The sequence below is a fragment of the Electrona antarctica genome (genome assembly GCF_951216825.1).
Source record: "Electrona antarctica genome assembly, chromosome: 8".
Lineage (NCBI taxonomy): Eukaryota > Metazoa > Chordata > Actinopteri > Myctophiformes > Myctophidae > Electrona > Electrona antarctica.
Genome location: NC_136789.1, coordinates 33,018,050 through 33,041,600, shown reverse-complemented (window position 1 = coordinate 33,041,600; position 23,551 = coordinate 33,018,050). Strand labels below are relative to the sequence as shown.

At 44.4% G+C, this 23,551-nt stretch overlaps 1 long non-coding RNA gene across 1 annotated transcript; it reads left to right on the top strand.

Moving 5' to 3' along the window:
• The first annotated feature begins 2,345 nt into the window (after window positions 1-2,345).
• On the top strand, window positions 2,346-2,722 carry LOC306928572. The gene is made up of 2 exons (XR_013790713.1): window positions 2,346-2,410; window positions 2,481-2,722. It is a non-coding gene; the product is annotated as an uncharacterized lncRNA (long non-coding RNA).
• The last annotated feature ends 20,829 nt before the right edge of the window (window positions 2,723-23,551 follow it).

Sequence of the window (23,551 nt, the reverse complement as noted above, 5' to 3'; positions counted from 1 at the left end):
TCTTTGTTTCTAAGTGCTGGAGTTTGGAAGCGCTCGTTGACTATCACTCAACAGCCCATGCGTACCACCTGTTTTGAATGTGCAAATAATGCAGGAGGCAGAAGCTGGAGGTTGCTTTACTGATAACGAGCGCTTCCATCCCAATCCACTCCCTTGCTGACTCAATGAGCCCTCACTGACTTAGCTGCGCGTTCATGTGAAGTCTGCGAGGGCTTGAGGGATGTCCCATTTGAAATCGGTAAGTCAGGGAGGGCTCAGCCCCGCCCCTTTATGTGCCCTTTGCCAAAGTCAGCATCGATGCTGACTTTAGCTGACTTTGGCAAAGAAATTACCCACAGTTCATAGCGATACCAGGGAAATGAGGGGGATCATCCGAACGTCAATCATTTAAGTATGCAAATTAGTTATGTACCGCGGTTAGAATGTCAACAAACACAATAGTGCTTTCTCACTGTTCTCAAAGGGAGACGGAATGGAAGGATAGGCTATATATTTAATAATAATAGTAATAGTAAAGTAAAATAATATGGAAATGCAATTTATGATGAATATTATTATATATGAATATTACAACCCCTATCACACAGGAAAGTGTATTTATGAAACTAATAATAAAACGACATAAATAGACATGATAGACATGCCATGCATGTAGGCACTGGCTGTGAATAAGGACAGGTTTTATAAAGTGATGCAAAGTGTCATGAATGGCGGACTCATCTTCAAAGTGCTGTCCCATTCCTTTCACAACAATTTGGAGCCCTTGCAGCCTCTCACCCTCAAGCACTTATACAGCTGACGTCACTAAAGTCAATGAGTGTTCAGGGCTCAGGGCTTGAGGGAGGCAATTGGGATTGGGCCTTAGAAAATAATCATCTGCAAGGAATTTCTTGACAGGAAGTAGCTCATAAAATGTCTACGGTGGATTCTTATGAAACAAAAACTTGAAAGAGATTGAAAGAGGATAATTCAAGCTTTCCCTACAGCTGCAATGTTGGTGATTTTGACGTTGTTTAATATAATTAGAGAGGACTTTTCTGTTTGGATGAATTAAATGTAATGTTTAAAAAAAAAAATGCTGGTGAAAACCGATTAAATAATCTGTATTATTTTGAGACCGATCCGATACCGAGATGGCATTTTTATGTCCGATATGGACATTCCGATTATGCTACCGATTAATCGTGCATCCCTAATTATTATTAGTTTTTATATTTCTATATATTTTTTTTATGATCTTATTTGACTACAAGCACACACACACACACACACACACACACACACACACACACACACACACACACACACACACACACACACAAACACTTTATTATTTACTAACATTTATATTCTTGTTATTTTCATTGTCATAAGACGAGTTCAGTAAGCCTTTTTAACGGCTCCCCGTCCTCACGCAGACCTCTGGGTGGGGCTCCCCGTCCTCACACAGACCTCTGGGTGGGGCTCCCCGTCCTCACACAGACCTCTGGGTGGGGCTCCCCGTCCTCACACAGACCTCTGGGTGGGGCTCCCCGTCCTCACGCAGACCTCTGGGTGGGGCTCCCCGTCCTCACACAGACCTCTGGGTGGGGCTCCCCGTCCTCACGCAGACCTCTGGGTGGGGCTCCCCGTCCTCACGCAGACCTCTGGGTGGGGCTCGCCGTCCTCACGCAGACCTCTGGGTGGGGCTCCCCGTCCTCACGCAGACCTCTGGGTGGGGCTCCCCGTCCTCACGCAGACCTCTGGGTGGGGCTCGCCGTCCTCACGCAGACCTCTGGGTGGGGCTCCCCGTCCTCACGCAGACCTCTGGGTGGGGCTCCCCGTCCTCACGCAGACCTCTGGGTGGGGCTCTCCGTCCTCACGCAGACCTCTGGCTGGGGCTCCCCGTCCTCACACAGACCTCTGGGTGGGGCTCCCCGTCCTCACACAGACCTCTGGGTGGGGCTCCCCGTCCTCACGCAGACCTCTGGGTGGGGCTCCCCGTCCTCACGCAGACCTCTGGGTGGGGCTCCCCGTCCTCACGCAGACCTCTGGGTAGGGCTCCCCGTCCTCACACAGACCTCTGGGTGGGGCTCTCCGTCCTCACGCAGACCTCTGGGTGGGGCTCGCCGTCCTCACGCAGACCTCTCGGTGGGGCTCGCCGTCCTCACGCAGACCTCTGGGTGGGGCGGCCTCACGCAGACCTCTCGGTGGGGCGGCCTCACGCAGACCTCTCGGTGGGGCTCGCCGTCCTCACGCAGACCTCTGGGTGGGGCGGACTCACGCAGACCTCTCGGTGGGGCGACCTCACGCAGACCTCTCGGTGGGGCGGCCTCACGCAGACCTCTCGGTGGGGCGGAGAACCAGGCTGTACGCCCGAGGTGACTGTGTGCCGCCCCGGAAAGACTTGGTGGTTCTTTATATTGGGACGGTATCACTGAGCTAATACTACACTAAATGGAACAGAGCCCACTGAGCTAATACTACACTAAATGGAACAGAGCCCACTGAGCTAATACTACACTAAATGGAACAGAGCCTTGGTTAGTATCATCGGTGACACCTACAGGATGAAACAGCACACTACTAGTTATGTCAACATAATATGGTTGGTTTAGATTTTATATGTTTAATACAATACATACACGTTACTAATTATCCACTTCTGTTTTAATTGGACTTTGTTTACTTGGGTTAAAATTGTAATCTCAACACGAACAAAATAAAGTTGATTTTGCACATGTTTTGTTTCTCTGTTGACTAAAAGGTTTCTGAAGAAGACATGCAGTCTCATTAGAAACATTACAGACCCTGTAAAGACATGCAGTCTCATTAGAAACATTACAGACCCTGTAAAGACATGCAGTCTCATTAGAAACATTACAGACCCTGTAAAGACATGCAGTCTCATTAGAAACATTACAGACCCTGTAAAGGGAATTCAATAATCAAATAAAGCTGCAAGCAGCGTCTGTGCACGTTATGGTGACCCTCCATTAGAGATGGACGGGCCTCGTGGGTCTGATGTGCACGTTATGGTGACCCTCCATTAGAGATGGACGGGCCTCGTGGGTCTGATGTCACGTTATGGTGACCCTCCATTAGAGATGGACGGGCCACGTGGGTCTGATGTGCACGTTATGGTGACCCTCCATTAGAGATGGACGGGCCTCGTGGGTCTGATGTGCACGTTATGGTGACCCTCCATTAGAGATGGACGGGCCTCGTGGGTCTGATGTGCACGTTATGGTTAACCTCCATTTAGAGATCAAGTAAGGAGAGATGTGAGCAATGCCACTTGCATCATTGTAACTTTGAAATGTTTTTGTTTTTTTGCGGACATAGCTGCCCGTCCCTCTTGTATTTTTGAACTCTTTCTTCTTTATTCTTAATTATTCTGTCGGAAATGTCTTCCCATGCATGAAAAATAATGAACAACACTTAGAGCACATAGAAGCTCCGGTCGGACCAGTCCTCTGCCAAACGTCCTCATAGAAGCTCCGGTCGGACCAGTCCTCTGCCAAAGGTCCTCAACTGCACTGTTTGCACTGAAATGTGTCTTGCGACCCAGCGGCCTTGTATTCAACACATACACACACATGTGACACAACACATACACACACATGTGACACAACACATACACACACATGTGACACAACACATACACACACATGTGACACAACACATACGCACACATGATTCTCGGTCATTCCTAAAGAGGAGGCCAGCCGTGCCTCTCGGTCATTCCTAAAGAGGAGGCCAGCCGTGCCTCTCGGTCATTCCTAAAGAGGAGGCCAGCCGTGCCTCTCGGTCATTCCTAAAGAGGAGGCCAGCCGTGCTCTCTCCGGGCCGGCTAGGTATTTTGTCTGCTCAAAGGTCCTGTGTTACCCCAGCCGTATAAGGATAGAGGTGTGGAAGTATTTCTGGGGGTAAAATGGATGTGAAAGAGACAAAAAAACACTCCAACACTTCATAGAGACAAATCCATTTGTGTAGATAACTTACAGTAGGCTATTGTCGCTCCGAAGTACAGAGAACTAGTGGAAGCAGGTACGTAGCTGCTGCAGTGCTGACTAGTGACTGAAGTACAGAGAACTAGTCGAAGCAGGTACGTAGCTGCTGCAGTGCTGACTAGTGACTGAAGTACAGAGAACTAGTCGAAGCAGGTACGTAGCTGCTGCAGTGCTGACTAGTGACTGAAGTACAGAGAACTAGTGGAAGCAGGTACGTAGCTGCTGCAGTGCTGACTAGTGACTGAAGTACAGAGAACTAGTAGAAGCAGGTACGTAGCTGCTGCAGTGCTGACTAGTGACTGAAGTACAGAGAACTAGTGGAAGCAGGTACGTAGCTGCTGCAGTGCTGACTAGTGACTGAAGTACAGAGAACTAGTAGAAGCAGGTACGTAGCTGCTGCAGTGCTGACTAGTGACTGAAGTACAGAGAACTAGTGGAAGCAGGTACGTAGCTGCTGCAGTGCTGACTAGTGACTGAAGTACAGAGAACTAGTAGAAGCAGGTACGTAGCTGCTGCAGTGCTGACTAGTGACTGAAGTACAGAGAACTAGTGGAAGCAGGTACGTAGCTGCTGCAGTGCTGACTAGTGACTGAAGTACAGAGAACTAGTGGAAGCAGGTACGTAGCTGCTGCAGTGCTGACTAGTGACTGAAGTACAGAGAACTAGTCGAAGCAGGTACGTAGCTGCTGCAGTGCTGACTGATGCCTTCTTGCCTTCCCTGATGATCGCTGCTCTGTGCAGGGTTGCCAGATCAGAATGAGAGCTTCCAGCCCAAGCGGATATATATATATATATATATATATATATATGAGCACCTTTCCAACAAAACAATTTGTATATCATGGAAAAGATGGTTTATTTCCATAATTCCATTCAAAAAGTTTAACTTTCATAGATTCAGTGCACACAACGTAAAATATTTTTTTGTTTATCTTTACACAATTTTGGCTTCCAGCTCATAAAACCCACTAAAACAGAATTTCAAAAAAATTAGAATACTGAGAAGAAATCACCATTTACGTTTTTGCAGAGCATGAATGTTTTAAGAAATTGGGATCACATCAAATCAATCAAAATATGGTACTTTCAAAACAGAAATGTCAATCTTCACTTGGGAATCACTGCCTCGATACGCTGTGGCATTGAGGCAATCAGCCTGTGGCGGGCGACTGTGGCTCAAGAGGTAGAGCAGGTCGTCCAATGATCCATGGGTCGGCGGTTCGAATCCCGGCTCCTCCTGGCTACATGTCGAAGTGTCCTTGGGCAAGACACTGAACCCCAAATTGCTCCCGATGTGCTGGTTGGTACCTTGCATGGCTTCCGCCGCAATCGGTGTATGAATGTGTGTGTGAATGGGTGAATGTAATGCACAATCTATGTAAAACGCCTTGGATAAAGGCGCTATATAAATGCACCATTTACCATTTATTTACCATTGAGGCAATCAGCCTGTGGCATTGCCCGGGAGTTTCCTTGAAGCTTGCTATCAGCTCTTCTTTGTTTTTGGGTCTGGTGCCCCTCATTTTCCTCTTGACAATACCCCATATAATAGATTCTCAATGGGGTTTAGGTCCGGCGAGTTGGCTGGCCAGTCAAGCACTGTGATGGCATGGGCATCAAACCAGGTTGAGGTGCTTCTGGCGCTATGGGGTACGGCCAAGGACCGGTCTAGTGCTATTTAAACCAGGTTGAGGTGCTTCTGGCGGTATGGGGTACGGGCAAGGACAGGTCTAGTGCTATTTAAACCAGGTTGAGGTGCTTCTGGCGGTATGGGGTACGGGCAAGGACAGGTCTAGTGCTACTTAAACCATAATGACAATTTGTAATGTTTGCCTTTAATGTTACCCCAACTTTAAACCCCTGAATTTACCCTGATCCACTAATTATTTGATTTGGATGATAGTAAAAAAACCTTGAACGATTACTATTGCAATTTCTTTAGTTTCACACCCCTTTTTAACTTCGATTTTGACTGGCCTATCTCTGCCTCTCTCCACTCTGCTCTCCCTGAAGCATTGATGAGACCAACTGCCCTGAGTGTCATCACCTGTGAGGACCAGGTGAACTAGGTTGGCTAACGAGCTCTAGACACTATATAAACTCTGGGTTGTGTGTGAATACCTTTCTGTCTGTCTTGAGTTTGAGTTGATGTGGCAGGTTCTCTGTCAGCTAGGTCCAGTTTTGAGTTGATGTGGCAGGTTCTCTGTCAGCTAGGTCCAGTTTTGAGTTGATGTGGCAGGTTCTCTGTCAGCTAGGTCCAGTTTTGAGTTGATGTGGCAGGTTCTCTGTCAGGTAGGTCCAGTTTTGAGTTGATGTGGCAGGTTCTCTGTCAGCTAGGTCCAGTTTTGAGTTGATGTGGCAGGTTCTCTGTCAGCTAGGTCCAGTTTTGAGTTGATGTGGCAGGTTCTCTGTCAGCTAGGTCCAGTTTTGAGTTGATGTGGCAGGTTCTCTGTCAGCTAGGTCCAGTTTTGAGTTGATGTGGCAGGTTCTCTGTCAGCTAGGTCCAGTTTTGAGTTGATGTGGCAGGTTCTCTGTCAGCTAGGTCCAGTTTTGAGTTGATGTGGCAGGTTCTCTGTCAGCTAGGTCCAGTTTTGAGTTGATGTGGCAGATTCTCTGTCCGGTCCAGTGGTTATTAGTTTCTAGAGCGGTGCTTCTCAAAGAGGGGGGTTATTTGGACTTCAAAACATAGCAGATATATAATGTGCGTTATGTGACGTGCTATGAGGGTGTAGATCTGCTATTTTTGAGTGGTGTAAACCACTCCTACAACTGGCTTTTTTGTGCAGAAAAAATGAGCATGGTTGCTATGTTCACCCTGTTGTAATGACGTAATTAAATCACACCCGGGTGAACAGGGTGAACATAGCAACCATGCTCATTTTTTCTGCACAAACAAAGCCAGGTAATGAAATCACACCCGGGTGTGATTTCATTACGTCAGACAGACCTTACTCCACTCAGTTCACACGGGTGTGATTTTTATTTAAGATATATAAGAGTGCGTTATGTGATGTGCTATGAGGGCGTAGATCTGCTATTTTTGAAGATATATAAGTGCGTTATGTGACGTACTATGAGGGTGTAGATCTGCTATTTCTGAAGATATATAAGAGTGTGTTATGTGACGTACTATGAGGGCGTAGATCTGCTATTTTTGAAGATATATAAGAGTTATGTGACGTACTATGAGGGCGTAGATCTGCTATTTTTGAAGATGTATAAGAGTGCGTTATGTGACGTACTATTGAGGGCGTAGATCTGCTATTTTTGAAGATATATAAGAGTGCGTTGTGACGTGCTATGAGGGCGTAGATCTGCTATAATATATATAAGAGTGCGTTATGTGACGTACTATGAGGGTGTAGATCTGCTATTTTTTAAGATATATAAGAGTGCGTTATGTGACGTACTATGAGGGTGTAGATCTGCTATTTTTTAAGATGTATAAGAGTGCGTTATGTGATGTACTATGAGGGTGTAGATCTGCTATTTTTGAGTGGTGTAAACCACTCCTACAACTGGCTTTTGTGTGCATAAAAAAATGAGCATGGTTGCTATGTTAAAAATTATTTCTGACGTAATTAAATCACACCCGGGTGAACTGGATGACCGTAGCAACCATGGTCATTTTCTCTGCACAGAAAAAGCCAGTTGTGAAATCACATCCGGGTGTGATTTCATTACGTCAGATCAGAGCTGATCAGGCTACATAATACCTTACCTTATTTCATTACGTCAGACATTACGTCAGACCACAGCTGATCATGCTATATAAAACCTTACACCACTCAGTTCACACGGGTGTGATTTTTTAATATATATAAGAGTGCGTTATGTGACGTACTATGAGGGTGTAGATCTGCTATTTTTTAAGATATATAAGAGTGCGTTATGTGACGTACTATGAGGGTGTAGATCTGCTATTTTTTAAGATATATGAGTGTGTTATGTGACGTACTATGAGGGTGTAGATCTGCTATTTCTGAAGATATATAAGAGTGTGTTATGTGACGTACTATGAGGGCGTAGATCTGCTATTTTTGAAGATATATAAGAGTTATGTGACGTACTATGAGGGCGTAGATCTGCTATTTTTGAAGATGTATAAGAGTGCGTTATGTGACGTACTATTGAGGGCGTAGATCTGCTATTTTTGAAGATATATAAGAGTGCGTTGTGACTTGCTATGAGGGCGTAGATCTGCTATAATATATATAAGAGTGCGTTATGTGACGTACTATGAGGGTGTAGATCTGCTATTTTTTAAGATATATAAGAGTGCGTTATGTGACGTACTATGAGGGTGTAGATCTGCTATTTTTTAAGATGTATAAGAGTGCGTTATGTGATGTACTATGAGGGTGTAGATCTGCTATTTTTGAGTGGTGTAAACCACTCCTACAACTGGCTTTTGTGTGCAGAAAAAAATGAGCATGGTTGCTATGTTCAAAATAATTTCTGACGTAATTAAATCACACCCGGGTGAACTGGATGTCAGGTAGGTCCAGTTTTGAGTTGATGTGGCAGGTTCTCTGTCAGCTAGGTCCAGTTTTGAGTTGATGTGGCAGGTTCTCTGTCAGCTAGGTCCAGTTTTGAGTTGATGTGGCAGGTTCTCTGTCAGCTAGGTCCAGTTTTGAGTTGATGTGGCAGGTTCTCTGTCAGCTAGGTCCAGTTTTGAGTTGATGTGGCAGGTTCTCTGTCAGCTAGGTCCAGTTTTGAGTTGATGTGGCAGGTTCTCTGTCAGCTAGGTCCAGTTTTGAGTTGATGTGGCAGGTTCTCTGTCAGCTAGGTCCAGTTTTGAGTTGATGTGGCAGATTCTCTGTCCGGTCCAGTGGTTATTAGTTTCTAGAGCGGTGCTTCTCAAAGAGGGGGGTTATTTGGACTTCAAAACATAGCAGATATATAATGTGCGTTATGTGACGTGCTATGAGGGTGTAGATCTGCTATTTTTGAGTGGTGTAAACCACTCCTACAACTGGCTTTTTTGTGCAGAAAAAATGAGCATGGTTGCTATGTTCACCCTGTTGTAATGACGTAATTAAATCACACCCGGGTGAACAGGGTGAACATAGCAACCATGCTCATTTTTTCTGCACAAACAAAGCCAGGTAATGAAATCACACCCGGGTGTGATTTCATTACGTCAGACAGACCTTACTCCACTCAGTTCACACGGGTGTGATTTTTATTTAAGATATATAAGAGTGCGTTATGTGATGTGCTATGAGGGCGTAGATCTGCTATTTTTGAAGATATATAAGTGCGTTATGTGACGTACTATGAGGGTGTAGATCTGCTATTTCTGAAGATATATAAGAGTGTGTTATGTGACGTACTATGAGGGCGTAGATCTGCTATTTTTGAAGATATATAAGAGTTATGTGACGTACTATGAGGGCGTAGATCTGCTATTTTTGAAGATGTATAAGAGTGCGTTATGTGACGTACTATTGAGGGCGTAGATCTGCTATTTTTGAAGATATATAAGAGTGCGTTGTGACGTGCTATGAGGGCGTAGATCTGCTATAATATATATAAGAGTGCGTTATGTGACGTACTATGAGGGTGTAGATCTGCTATTTTTTAAGATATATAAGAGTGCGTTATGTGACGTACTATGAGGGTGTAGATCTGCTATTTTTTAAGATGTATAAGAGTGCGTTATGTGATGTACTATGAGGGTGTAGATCTGCTATTTTTGAGTGGTGTAAACCACTCCTACAACTGGCTTTTGTGTGCAGAAAAAAATGAGCATGGTTGCTATGTTCAAAATAATTTCTGACGTAATTAAATCACACCCGGGTGAACTGGATGACCGTAGCAACCATGGTCATTTTCTCTGCACAGAAAAAGCCAGTTGTGAAATCACATCCGGGTGTGATTTCATTACGTCAGATCAGAGCTGATCAGGCTACATAATACCTTACCTTATTTCATTACGTCAGACATTACGTCAGACCACAGCTGATCATGCTATATAAAACCTTACACCACTCATTTCACACGGGTGTGATTTTTTAATATATATAAGAGTGCGTTATGTGACGTACTATGAGGGTGTAGATCTGCTATTTTTTAAGATATATAAGAGTGCGTTATGTGACGTACTATGAGGGTGTAGATCTGCTATTTTTGAGTGGTGTAAACCACTCCTACAACTGGCTTTTGTGTGCAGAAAAAAATGAGCATGGTTGCTATGTTCAAAATAATTTCTGACGTAATTAAATCACACCCGGGTGAACTGGATGACCGTAGCAACCATGGTCATTTTCTCTGCACAGAAAAAGCCAGTTGTGAAATCACATCCGGGTGTGATTTCATTACGTCAGATCAGAGCTGATCAGGCTACATAATACCTTACCTTATTTCATTACGTCAGACATTACGTCAGACCACAGCTGATCATGCTATATAAAACCTTACACCACTCAGTTCACACGGGTGTGATTTTTTAAGATATATGAGTGTGTTATGTGACGTACTATGAGGGTGTAGATCTGCTATTTCTGAAGATATATAAGAGTGTGTTATGTGACGTACTATGAGGGCGTAGATCTGCTATTTTTGAAGATATATAAGAGTTATGTGACGTACTATGAGGGCGTAGATCTGCTATTTTTGAAGATGTATAAGAGTGCGTTATGTGACGTACTATTGAGGGCGTAGATCTGCTATTTTTGAAGATATATAAGAGTGCGTTGTGACGTGCTATGAGGGCGTAGATCTGCTATAATATATATAAGAGTGCGTTATGTGACGTACTATGAGGGTGTAGATCTGCTATTTTTTAAGATATATAAGAGTGCGTTATGTGACGTACTATGAGGGTGTAGATCTGCTATTTTTTAAGATGTATAAGAGTGCGTTATGTGATGTACTATGAGGGTGTAGATCTGCTATTTTTGAGTGGTGTAAACCACTCCTACAACTGGCTTTTGTGTGCAGAAAAAAATGAGCATGGTTGCTATGTTCAAAATAATTTCTGACGTAATTAAATCACACCCGGGTGAACTGGATGACCGTAGCAACCATGGTCATTTTCTCTGCACAGAAAAAGCCAGTTGTGAAATCACATCCGGGTGTGATTTCATTACGTCAGATCAGAGCTGATCAGGCTACATAATACCTTACCTTATTTCATTACGTCAGACATTACGTCAGACCACAGCTGATCATGCTATATAAAACCTTACACCACTCAGTTCACACGGGTGTGATTTTTTAATATATATAAGAGTGCGTTATGTGACGTACTATGAGGGTGTAGATCTGCTATTTTTTAAGATATATAAGAGTGCGTTATGTGACGTACTATGAGGGTGTAGATCTGCTATTTTTTAAGATATAAGAGTGTGTTATGTGACGTACTATGAGGGTGTAGATCTGCTATTTTTTAAGATATATAAGAGTGCGTTGTGACGTACTATGAGGGCGTAGATCTGCTATTTTTGAAGATATATAAGAGTGCGTTATGTGACGTACTATGAGGGCGTAGATCTGCTATTTTTGAAGATCTTAAACTAAAAATACCTTTCAGTTTATATTGGCTACTAAAATGGCTGATCTGCAAGCTCACAATGTGTCACATTACTTGGACACTTTCATGAAAAGAAAATTAACAAAATCTTCCATCATGGGGGTCCCTGGTACATCTTTAATCATGCAGGACTACTCTGCTTTGTCCAGACGGTGTATTACTCATTTTGAACTTAACCTGTACACTAAAACATGTATCTGAGAAGTAAACACGTTTTAGGTTACAAATAAGCATGCTTCACAGTTCACACTGCCAGGCTGGACACACCTGAACACAATCACCTGTTCACACTGCCAGGCTGGACACACCTGAACACAATCACCTGTTCACACTGCCAGGCGGGACACACCTGAACACAATCACCTGTTCACACTGCCAGGCTGGACACACCTGAACACAATCACCTGTTCACACTGCCAGGCTGGACACACCTGAACACAATCACCTGTTCACACTGCCAGGCTGGACACACCTGAACACAATCACCTGTTCACACTGCCAGGCTGGACACACCTGAACACAATCACCTGTTCACACTGCCAGGCTGGACACACCTGAACACAATCACAGTTCACACTGCCAGGCTGGACACACCTGAACACAATCACCTGCAATCAGTTCACACTGCCAGGCTGGACACACCTGAACACAATCACCTGCAATCACAGTTCACACTGCCAGGCTGGACACACCTGAACACAATCACCTGCAATCACAGTTCACACTGCCAGGCTGGACACACCTGAACACAATCACCTGCAATCAAGCCAGCCCTATTTAAACCCCAGTTTGACCTACAGTAACCAGTAGGCAGGAGTCAGTCCACTGACTGTGTAGCACACAGTTCTTCAGAATCATCCCCATTAGTGGACCTGAGGGACCTAAATGTGTGTTAATGTAGTTGAAGCTGCCCAGATCTGTGAAGTGAACATCAACCCCTCCTGCATATTGCACACAACTTTAATTAAAAGGAAATATCCCCCCAAAAAAATATGCAGAGTTTACAAATTACAAATGTGCAGTGAAAATCCAGAGATGAACATGACGACAAATTGGACAATCATCAGGGTCACGCTCAACTGTTTGTGAGCACATAATGTACAAAACATATGTCAAAGGCACAACAACACAGGAACATTTATGAAAATGTCACAATGGAAGTGGACACTGACTGACTTAAGGGAGGCTTCTGTTTCTAAAATGGATAGTAGTCATTGCTGCCGTAAGCCGTGATGCCATCACAGAACATGTTATTGATTGTACACCAGACCAGATCAAACTAAATCTTCACAAACAAACTGTTGATCATTTTCATGGTCATCGCCATGCTGGCATGTGGTGAACAGTCATGTCAAAATTCCATTTCTGCACAGGACACAATTGAGTGGACAATAGAAACACACACAGAGATATAGCCCTGAATGACCATAACAGGCCTGTAACTCTGAGTGTACAAATTGACCCCTCCTTGAAAATAAAATGTTTGATATCCTACTATAAATGTGTCACGTCTGTGTCTGCGTGTGTGTGTGTGTACGGTTGTAATGCACGTAACTCGAGAACCGTTCGCCCCACCGACTTCACATTCCACACACATGTTCCACAACCCCACAGGGAGTGCAGTGCCAGGTATCGAGTTGGTCGGACCCACGGTTCTCCAGAACCACCACAAAAGGCTCTGCTCAGGCTCTGCCAGTGGGCCTAATCAGCCTAAATCCCCTCACCTGTGCAATTTCACTGAATATACCTTTAAGGGCATCACTGTACAGATTTCCTTTAAATGTTTTCTCAACTCCAATCTGAATTCTGTATGAATTAATTTGTTTATGCACTTGATGAATATTTATTCATCTTTCATGAGCTGCCAAACTGATTGACCGTCTCCCTCTAGTGGCTACAAGATGACATTGTTTGCTTTTATCCAATGTAAAAATAACAAAGTATATGTAGTTATCTATATTTAAATAAAATTGAAAATGCAACACATGTTCCCCAAAAACACCTTTATTTTTTGAAAAAGAGAAAATACACGTTGTCAACGTTCACCATACATGATGTATTCAGTAGTTTCACCCATGACACAAACCTTTGTCTGAAACCAAAAGTCCTTAAAGTGGAGAACAAAAAGTCATGATGTACTCTGTCAAAAGCCTTTTCCTGTATTACAGCATTTGCGATTATCCAAGTGTTCGCTGGATTATTTTTATTCCATTCCATTCCACTTTCTGCAGCACATCGTAAACCTGGGGGACGAGAGAGAGACTTCTGTACTTCTGCCGTTTTTTATTTATTTATTTGAAACAGTAACAGTTTTGGAGTGGTCTACTGACCCCGGTGGTTCCGTCTCTGACAACCAGCCAGCTGTAGAATCGGTCCAATCCTTCACAATCCAATCCAACGCATCAGTGTCAATCCCCCCCACGCCGGCGATGCCGTACAACGCCACCTCTCCTATAAGAGAATTGTGTATTGTTTAATGGTAGGCCTATAGAAAAGAAACAACAATCATGCACAAATGTAACGGTATATGGATATAAAAAAGTAGACTGGTACCAATTAGGGTTAGGGCACGGATTCTCTCGTCCATGGTTGTGGTACGTCGCCCATTCTTCCCGTTGGCTCATCAAACAGACTCACAATATTATCATCAGTAGGACCAACACCAACTGCTAGAATGGTCGGGTCCCGGAACCAGCCGCTGCCGCGGGTAGGTTCAGAACTATCGCAGATAGGGTTAGGGTTAAGGTTAGGTACTCGTCCTTGATATGGTCCTGGTCCTGGTTTAACCGTTGTTCTGTAGTCTCTGCAGAGAGAGAGAGATAGAGAGAGCGAGATTTCAGCGAGATTTGTGAGCCGTTTACCCTACACTGCTTACAGCAAATGACCTCTGACCTCTGTACATAGACATTCTGTTATATAAACACCGCAACTAACTTTAATTCAATTACATTTGAATAAATTACTGCTACTCGCAAATGTTTTTTTATTTTTATACTAAGAAAAAAACATTGAAATACTGCTGTCAACTTTCAAAAGTATAAAGCTAACGTCTCCTATATGGATGTATATTGTATAACTATCTCTGACATAGTATTCAGTACACTTTACAGTTTCACAAGATAGTATTACCCAAAGTGTTAATGTAACACAGCTCTGTTTACACCTTTATTTCATTCCTATTTATTTGTAAAAATTTGATTCTTATTCCACTTCGGCAATGTAAACATACGTTTTCTCATGCCAATAAAGCTCCATTGAATTGAGAGAGAGAGACAGAGAGACAGAGACAGAGACAGAGACAGAGACAGAGACAGAGACAGAGAGACAGAGAGAGAGGGGATGACCTTTTACGCAGCGCCTGGGAGTTGATGGTCACGATTGTTTTACAGGCGATCGGATTAAGGTTGGTGAGGGGTCCGTTAAAACGACCGGATTAAGGTTGGTGAGGGGTCCGTTAAAACGACCGGATTAAGGTCCGTTAAAACGACCGGATTAAGGTTGGTGAGAGGTCCGTTAAAATGACCGGATTAAGGTCCGTTAAAACGACCGGATTAAGGTTGGTGAGGGGTCCGTTAAAACGACCGGATTAAGGTTGGTGAGAGGTCCGTTAAAATGACCGGATTAAGGTTGGTGAGAGGTCCGTTAAAATGACCGGATTAAGGTCCGTGAGGGGTCCGTTAAAATGACCGGATTAAGGTTGGTGAGGGGTGTGTTAAAATGACCGGATTAAGGTTGGTGAGGGGTCCGTTAAAACGACCGGATTAAGGTTGGTGAGAGGTCCGTTAAAATGACCGGATTAAGGTCCGTTAAAACGACCGGATTAAGGTTGGTGAGGGGTGTGTTAAAATGACCGGATTAAGGTTGGTGAGGGGTCCGTTAAAACGACCGGATTAAGGTTGGTGAGAGGTCCGTTAAAATGACCGGATTAAGGTCCGTTAAAACGACCGGATTAAGGTTGGTGAGGGGTGTGTTAAAATGACCGGATTAAGGTTGGTGAGGGGTCCGTTAAAACGACCGGATTAAGGTTGGTGAGAGGTCCGTTAAAATGACCGGATTAAGGTCCGTGAGGGGTCCGTTAAAACGACCGGATTAAGGTTGGTGAGGGGTGTGTTAAAATGACCGGATTAAGGTTGGTGAGGGGTCCGTTAAAACGACCGGATTAAGGTTGGTGAGGGGTGTGTTAAAACGACCGGATTAAGGTTGGTGAGGGGTCCGTTAAAACGACCGGCGCCCTGGAGCTGTTACCCCAACGAGTGTTACACAGTCTGGAGGAGGAGAGCGCTCTGAGCCACCGGTACGCACACACACACACACGAGTGCACGCACGCACGCACACACACACATGCAATACCTCCACCGACCACCAGGTGAAAACCTCTGGATTAAGTACATTTAGGATTGAGGCCGATTCTAAAAAATAAAATAAAAAAAAAGTATTCTAAATCCTAAAACTTTATGAAAACCCTGTTTCTGTGTCAGTAGTTCTGAAAGGGTTAAAACCCTGTTTCTGTGTCAGCGGTGCTCAACCTTTATCATGTCAAGGACCCCCAGAATTACCTGTATTTGGCCGCGGACCCCCACCTCAAAATATGTTGTTCCAGGGACCCCCCCCCCCCCCCCCAGAAGCAAAGATTTGAGTTAAAAATCACACCCGTGTGAACTGAGTGGTGCAACTCCCCTCTCCCCCTGCCTCTCTCTATCTCTCTCTCTTTCTCTCTCTCTCTCTGTCATTAGCAGGCAACAGTGCAACACTATCTCTCTCTCTTTGTTTCTGCCACAACACGGCCATAGTCCGTCCCATAGGGACATTGGGCCATAGTGCGTCCCATAGCCCATAGGGACATTACTGTTCCTTGGAGTGGTTGCACCACTCAAAAACGTTCGCTCTGAAAAAAATATATTGTATTCCAAGATTTGCGCCACATTTGCACGATTTAAAAAAAATAGCAGATCTACAAGCTCCTGTCGATCTGCTGTTTTTTGCAAATTGCTCAAGTATAACCTAATGCTTAAAACACCAAAAGGGGTTCCCGTCCTGAATGGTACAGATTGATACCAACAGTAATTGTGTCTGTTCGTCTCATTGGTGCAGGAGCACAGAGCAGCTCCGTGATTGGCTGAACGCAGACCCTGCAGAGCACCTGGCCACACCCCTCTTCATGCCCTCCTCCACCCTGCTGGCCACGCCCACCTGGACGCTGCCAACAACGCAGAACAGCGCCACCAACAGGCCTGCCTGGGTAAGACACCGTCCTCTGTTTGGCCTCGGGCGTTGATGTTGAAACCTAGATTCCTGTGTTGGATTTTGTCGACTAAAACGAAAAAATGTTCGTCGACTACCTTTTTTTCACTGACGAAAACTAAACGGAAACTAAATGAAAACTAAGCTATGATGACTAGAACCCATTTAGACCTGAAGTCGAAATTTAAAAAAAAAAGTCTTCTGTAAGAATATATAAGATTTGTGCCGCATTTTCACGATTTTTCAAAAAATAGCCGAGTGGTGTGCTACGAGCTTGTAGATCTGCTATTTTTCAATAGCTAAAGTATAACATGATGCTTAGTTAAACCACCAAAAGGGGTTCCCGCCCAGAATGGGTTAAGACAAAATATACAGACAATTTCGTCAACAAATAAAAACTAGACTAAAATGTCAGGAAGGGACTAGTGGACAGGAGATCCAGTATAAAACATTATACACTTGGTTGCATGCTGAAAATAGCAGATCTACAAGCAGATCTTTCAATGTACATTGAAACAATATCTATGAATTATAATGATGAACACGTGAAACTGTGTGATAGCATGTTGTTTAGACTGCTATCCTAAATTACTACGTTTTAACCTTGTGGTCCAGAAAAACAATCACACCTGTGTGAAGTGAGGGGCGCTAATATATTAAAGTCTAACTCATGTCGATTAGGTGATGTAATGGTGATGTAAAAACAAACGGTGCCAACACAAACATTACATTATCTTTAGTGTTAATGGCATTTAATGTTTGTTATGGGACAAGAGTACATTTTCCCTTCATTGTCAATGGCGTTTTTAAAACAAACATTGAACTACAAACAAACAGGGAAAAACAAGCCGGATTAACAAGAAATGACCAAAGGCGTGTGTGTGTGTGTGTGTGTGTGTGTGTGTGTGTGTGTGTGTGTGTGTGTGTGTGTGTGTGTGTGTGTGTGTGTGTGTGTGTGTGTGTGTGTGTGTGTGTGTGTGTGTGTGTGTGTGTGTGTGTGGGGGGGTGTTCAGAATATTATTATTCTTATTATTTGACGAGGAGGAAGAAGAGGCTGGAGCAGCACGGAAATTAATTGACAAATTGACTAATTAACGAGCCATCACCACCTGATGATGATTGACACCACCTGACTCTCTGGGCTCACTAGTGAAGTTGCTAGTTGTGTGTAGAGCCCAGGGTCACATTAGATAAGAATCTAGTTGACGGAGGGTGTGTGTGTGTAGAGCCCATTGTGTGTGTAGAGCCCATTGTGTGGGCTGAAAAATGGGTCACAAAATTGTGGGATAAAAAACTGAATTAAAAAAAAAGGGAGGAGAAGTAAAGTGAGAAGGATTTGTTTTCAGGAGGATTGTTTTCCTGTAACCTAACCCACCTTGGTTCTACGTTTCAATACAACCGCTTCCAATCTAATGTGTAAGGGTTCATTATGTTTGGTTGAGTCCTTTGTTCGTTTAACCCATTTCGGGCGGGAACCCCTTTTGGTGTTTCAAACATTGTGTTATAATTTAGCTATTGAAAAATAACAGATCTACAAGCTCATAGCACGCCACCGAGTGGCGCGCTACGAGCTCGTAGGTCTGCTATTTTTGAAAAATCGTGAAAATGTGCCTGGAATCTTTGAATATATGTTCTTTCAGAGCGAGTTTTTAACTCAAATCTTTGCTACTGAGAGGGTCCCTGGCACCTCAATCAGGTCCTCTCTGGCAGGTACACGCCTATCCCTGGCACCTCAATCAGGTCCTCTCTGGCAGGTACACGCCTATCCCTGGCACCTCAATCAGGTCCTCTCTGGCAGGTACACGCCTATCCCTGGCACCTCAATCAGGTCCTCTCTGGCAGGTACACGCCTATCCCTGGCACCTCAATCAGCTCCTCTCTGGCAGGTACACACCTATCCCTGGCACCTCAATCAGGTCCTCTCTGGCAGGTACACGCCTATCCCTGGCACCTCAATCAGCTCCTCTCTGGCAGGTACACGCCTATCCCTGGCACCTCAATCAGGTCCTCTCTGGCAGGTACACGCCTATCCCTGGCACCTCAATCAGCTCCTCTCTGGCAGGTACACGCCTATCCCTGGCACCTCAATCAGCTAAACTGAGGAAAGTGTTACAAACTCGAGGCTTTTATGTTATAAATGTCTAACGTTTCCACCTACACGCTCTTCATCAGAGTCTGTGAGTCACGACTCTGATGCATGTATGTTTTATTGTCTCCACCAGGCCGAAGGCATGGGGAGAGAGTATGTTTTATTGTCTCCACCAGGCCGAAGGCATGGGGAGAGAGTATGTTTTATTGTCTCCACCAGGCCGAAGGCATGGGGAGAGAGTATGTTTTATTGTCTCCACCAGGCCGAAGGCATGGGGAGAGAGTATGTTTTATTGTCTCCACCAGGCCGAAGGCATGGGGAGAGAGTATGTTTTATTGTCTCCACCATGAAGGCATGGGGAGAGAGTATGTTTTATGGTCTCCACCATGAAGGCATGGGGAGAGAGTATGTTTTATTGTCTCCACCATGAAGGCATGGGGAGAGAGTATGTTTTATTGTCTCCACCATGAAGTCATGGGGAGAGAGTATGTTTTATTGTCTCCACCATGAAGGCATGGGGAGAGAGTATGTTTTATTGTCTCCACCATGAAGGCATGGGGAGAAAGTATGTTTTATTGTCTCCACCATGAAGGCATGGGGAGAGAGTATGTTTTATTGTCTCCACCATGAAGGCATGGGGAGAGAGTATGTTTTATTGTCTCCACCATGAAGGCATGGGGAGAGAGTATGTTTTATTGTCTCCACCATGAAGGCATGGGGAGAGAGTATGTTTTATTGTCTCCACCAGGCCGAAGGCATGGGGAGAGAGTATGTTTTATTGTCTCCACCATGAAGGCATGGGGAGAGAGTATGTTTTATTGTCTCCACCATGAAGGCATGGGGAGAGAGTATGTTTTATTGTCTCCACCAGGCCGAAGGCATGGGGAGAGAGTATGTTTTATTGTCTCCACCAGGCCGAAGGCATGGGGAGAGAGTATGTTTTATTGTCTCCACCAGGCCGAAGGCATGGGGAGAGAGTATGTTTTATTGTCTCCACCAGGCCGAAGGCATGGGGAGAGAGTATGTTTTATTGTCTCCACCAGGCCGAAGGCATGGGGAGAGAGTATGTTTTATTGTCTCCACCATGAAGGCATGGGGAGAGAGTATGTTTTATTGTCTCCACCATGAAGGCATGGGGCGAGAGTATGTTTTATTGTCTCCACCATGAAGGCGTGGGGAGAGAGTATGTTTTATTGTCTCCACCAGGCCGAAGGCATGGGGAGAGAGTATGTTTTATTGTCTCCACCAGGCCGAAGGCATGGGGAGAGAGTATGTTTTATTGTCTCCACCAGGCCGAAGGCATGGGGAGAGAGTATGTTTTATTGTCTCCACCAGGCCGAAGGCACGGGGAGAGAGTATGTTTTATTGTCTCCACCAGACCGAAGGCACGGGGAGAGAGTATGTTTTACGTACGTGCGCGCGCGTGCGTCCGTGGACAGCTAATCTCCGGCACCGTTGTCTTGATCACAGCCATACTCTGCACAAACACTCCCTGAATGCCACAGCTGGACCTCTGCCCCAAGGTTTTCACATTGGCCTCTTATAGCGCCACCAGGAGGCCGTTTTGTGAAAAACATTTTTTTTGGACAGTACACCTACAGATTTTGTTCAAACATCACGCAAATTGGTACACAGTCTCTCTAGAGCCATTCAACGAAACGGGTCTTTCAGATTGGCTTCCAAAGTTCGCAGGAGTGCTCAGTTTCAAACAAAATGCTGCAAATCATGAACACATGGTGTGATTTCCGTGAAATTGTGAACGCACATTCACACTATTGAACTCATTGATGAATTTTTAGTTGTATGGCCGATTCCGATTATTCTACTGATTTATATCATGCATCCCTAATTATTTGACATTTGAGGACTCATCAAGCTGAACCCCCCCCCCCCCCCCCATGTGTTCTAGGAGGCCAAGAAGACCCCTCCGTCTCTGTCCTCCAGGGGGTCTCTGTCCTCCAGAGGGTCTCTGTCCTCCAGAGGGTCTCTGTCCTCCAGGGGGACAGCGGGCTCTCTATCCTCCAGGGGGACAGCGGGCTCTCTGTCCAGACGTCTCCAGGACCTCCAGCGTCAGATCGCAGCCGGTCAGGCAGAGGAACTGTCCTTCAGGCTGAAGCTGGACAACCTGATGACCATCGTAGACGACTGAAACTTCACATTTAAATGATTCTCCTACAAAATGATTTCACCTACATTGTTATGGTGACCACTACACAGTGGTGTAATGGTGATTTATTTGGGGTCCGGGCTAAATGATAGTTATGAACCAAATGGACCCTTAATAAATGGGTCCGGGGACCCCCAGGGGGTCCCCAGCTAAATGATAGTTATGAACCAAATGGACCCTTATGGGTCTGTAACTCAGAGTGTACAATCTGGTGTACGATCTGGTTTGGTACCATTTGTACACTCTCAGAGTTAAATTAACATCGATTTCACAATATAAATTGGGGGTCCCGGAGATAGAAATGCCATTAAATGGTGGGGGTCCGTAGACTAATGCATGTCAAACTGGTGGTCCTTGAAATGAAACGGGTTGAGAATCACTGCTAGAGCCGTACACATCTTCTCTTAATGGGGGTCCCTGGCATGTCTTTTTCAAATAGGGGTCCGCGTGTTAATTAGTGTCAATTTGGGGGTCCTTGACATGAAAAGGTTTGGAAACCGCTGTCCTACGGTACATGTGCACAGAACAGCTTAACTCATTCTGGGCGGGAACCCCTTTTGGTGTTAGCATTATGTTATGCTTTAGCTATTGAAAAATGGCAGATCTACAAGCTTGTAGGTCTGCTATTTTTGAAAAATCAAAGAACGACTGACATAGAAACATAGCTTTTTCAGAAAACTGTCAGAATGTAGAAGAATGTTTTAGAATCTGATCTCAGGTCAAAATGGGAACTCATTCATTCATTTTTTTTAAAGGCCTCAGTAATAATTTGACAAACACCTTGTCATAGTCTCTGTATGCGCTGCACATTGTAAACACCATGTCATAGTCTCTGTATGCGCTGCACATTGTAAACACCTTGTCATAGTCTCTGTATGCGCTGCACATTGTAAACACCTTGTCATAGTCTCTATGCTGCACATTGTAAACACCATGTCATAGTCTCTGTATGCGCTGCACATTGTAAACACCTTGTCATAGTCTCTATGCTGCACATTGTAAACACCTTGTCATAGTCTCTGTATGTGCTGCACATTGTAAACACCATGTCATAGTCTCTGTGTGCGCTGCACATTGTCTGTATTTACTATACTGAGTCACTTACAAAGGCACAAAGACAAATCCTAATTGTTTTGGATAACAATAATTGAGTCTCCTCAGTGCTTCCATTGGAAAACAGCCACTTAGCTGCAGAGGTGAGTGGGTGTGTATTGCACATCATATTAGCTGCAGAGGTGAGTGGGTGTGTATTGCACATCATATTAGCTGCAGAGGTGAGTGGGTGTGTATTGCACATCATATTAGCTGCAGAGGTGAGTGGGTGTGTAATGCACATCATATTAGCTGCAGAGGTGAGTGGGTGTGTATTGCACATCATATTAGCTGCAGAGGTGAGTGGGTGTGTATTTTACATCATATTGGCTGCAGAGGTGAGTGGGTGTGTATTGCACATATTAGCTGCAGAGGTGAGTGGGTGTGTATTTTACATCATATTGGCTGCAGAGGTGAGTGGGTGTGTATTGCACATATTAGCTGCAGAGGTGAGTGGGTGTGTATTGCACATATTAGCTGCAGAGGTGAGTGGGTGTGTAATGCACATCATATTAGCTGCAGAGGTGAGTGGGTGTGTATTGCACATCATATTAGCTGCAGAGGTGAGTGGGTGTGTATTTTACATCATATTAGCTGCAGAGGTGAGTGGGTGTGTATTTTACATCATATTAGCTGCAGAGGTGAGTGGGTGTGTATTTTACATCATATTAGCTGCAGAGGTGAGTGGGTGTGTATTGCACATCATATTAGCTGCAGAGGTGAGTGGGTGTGTATTTTACATCATATTACCTGCAGAGGTGAGTGGGTGTGTATTGCACATCATATCGTTGCTGTCGGGAGGAAACCTCATAACTCCATTTTTGAGTTTTTTTTTTTGCATAAATCAGTCAGTACTATTGAACACCCTTTACCAGTTTACCTCTGTTTGTTGTTTCATAAATCAGTGCTATTGAACACCCTTTACCAGTTTACCTCTTGTTTGTTGTTTCATAAATCAGTGCTATTGAACACCCTTTACGTCTGTGTGTTGTTTAGAAAATATTGAACCAATGGAAAGTAGTAAAAAGTGCTTTGGACAAAACCTCTTAACTCCATTGGACCCTCAAAATGTCTGGTAAAGCAACTAACTCATGGAAGTAATTGACAATATATAAAGTCACAACGCCAACTTTGATGAGGCTGTATTGCTTTGTTTTAAAACCATAAGGTTTTCCTAATTTCCTGAAAAATGAACATTTTGGAGTTATGAGGTTTCCTCCCGACAGCAGAGATATTATGGCTATTATGGCTTTTCAAAGGACAGTGTTCCCGAGAACAAGTACTACGTGAACCATTTGGCAAGGTAGTGTCAAGTTGAATCCTCCTCACGGAAACGTCAAGGATAAAATACCAATTGTATGGAACGCTGCAACAAGGAACTTGAGAGTGAAAACCGATACGTACACAATGAATCGAGGGCATGCGTGCCAAT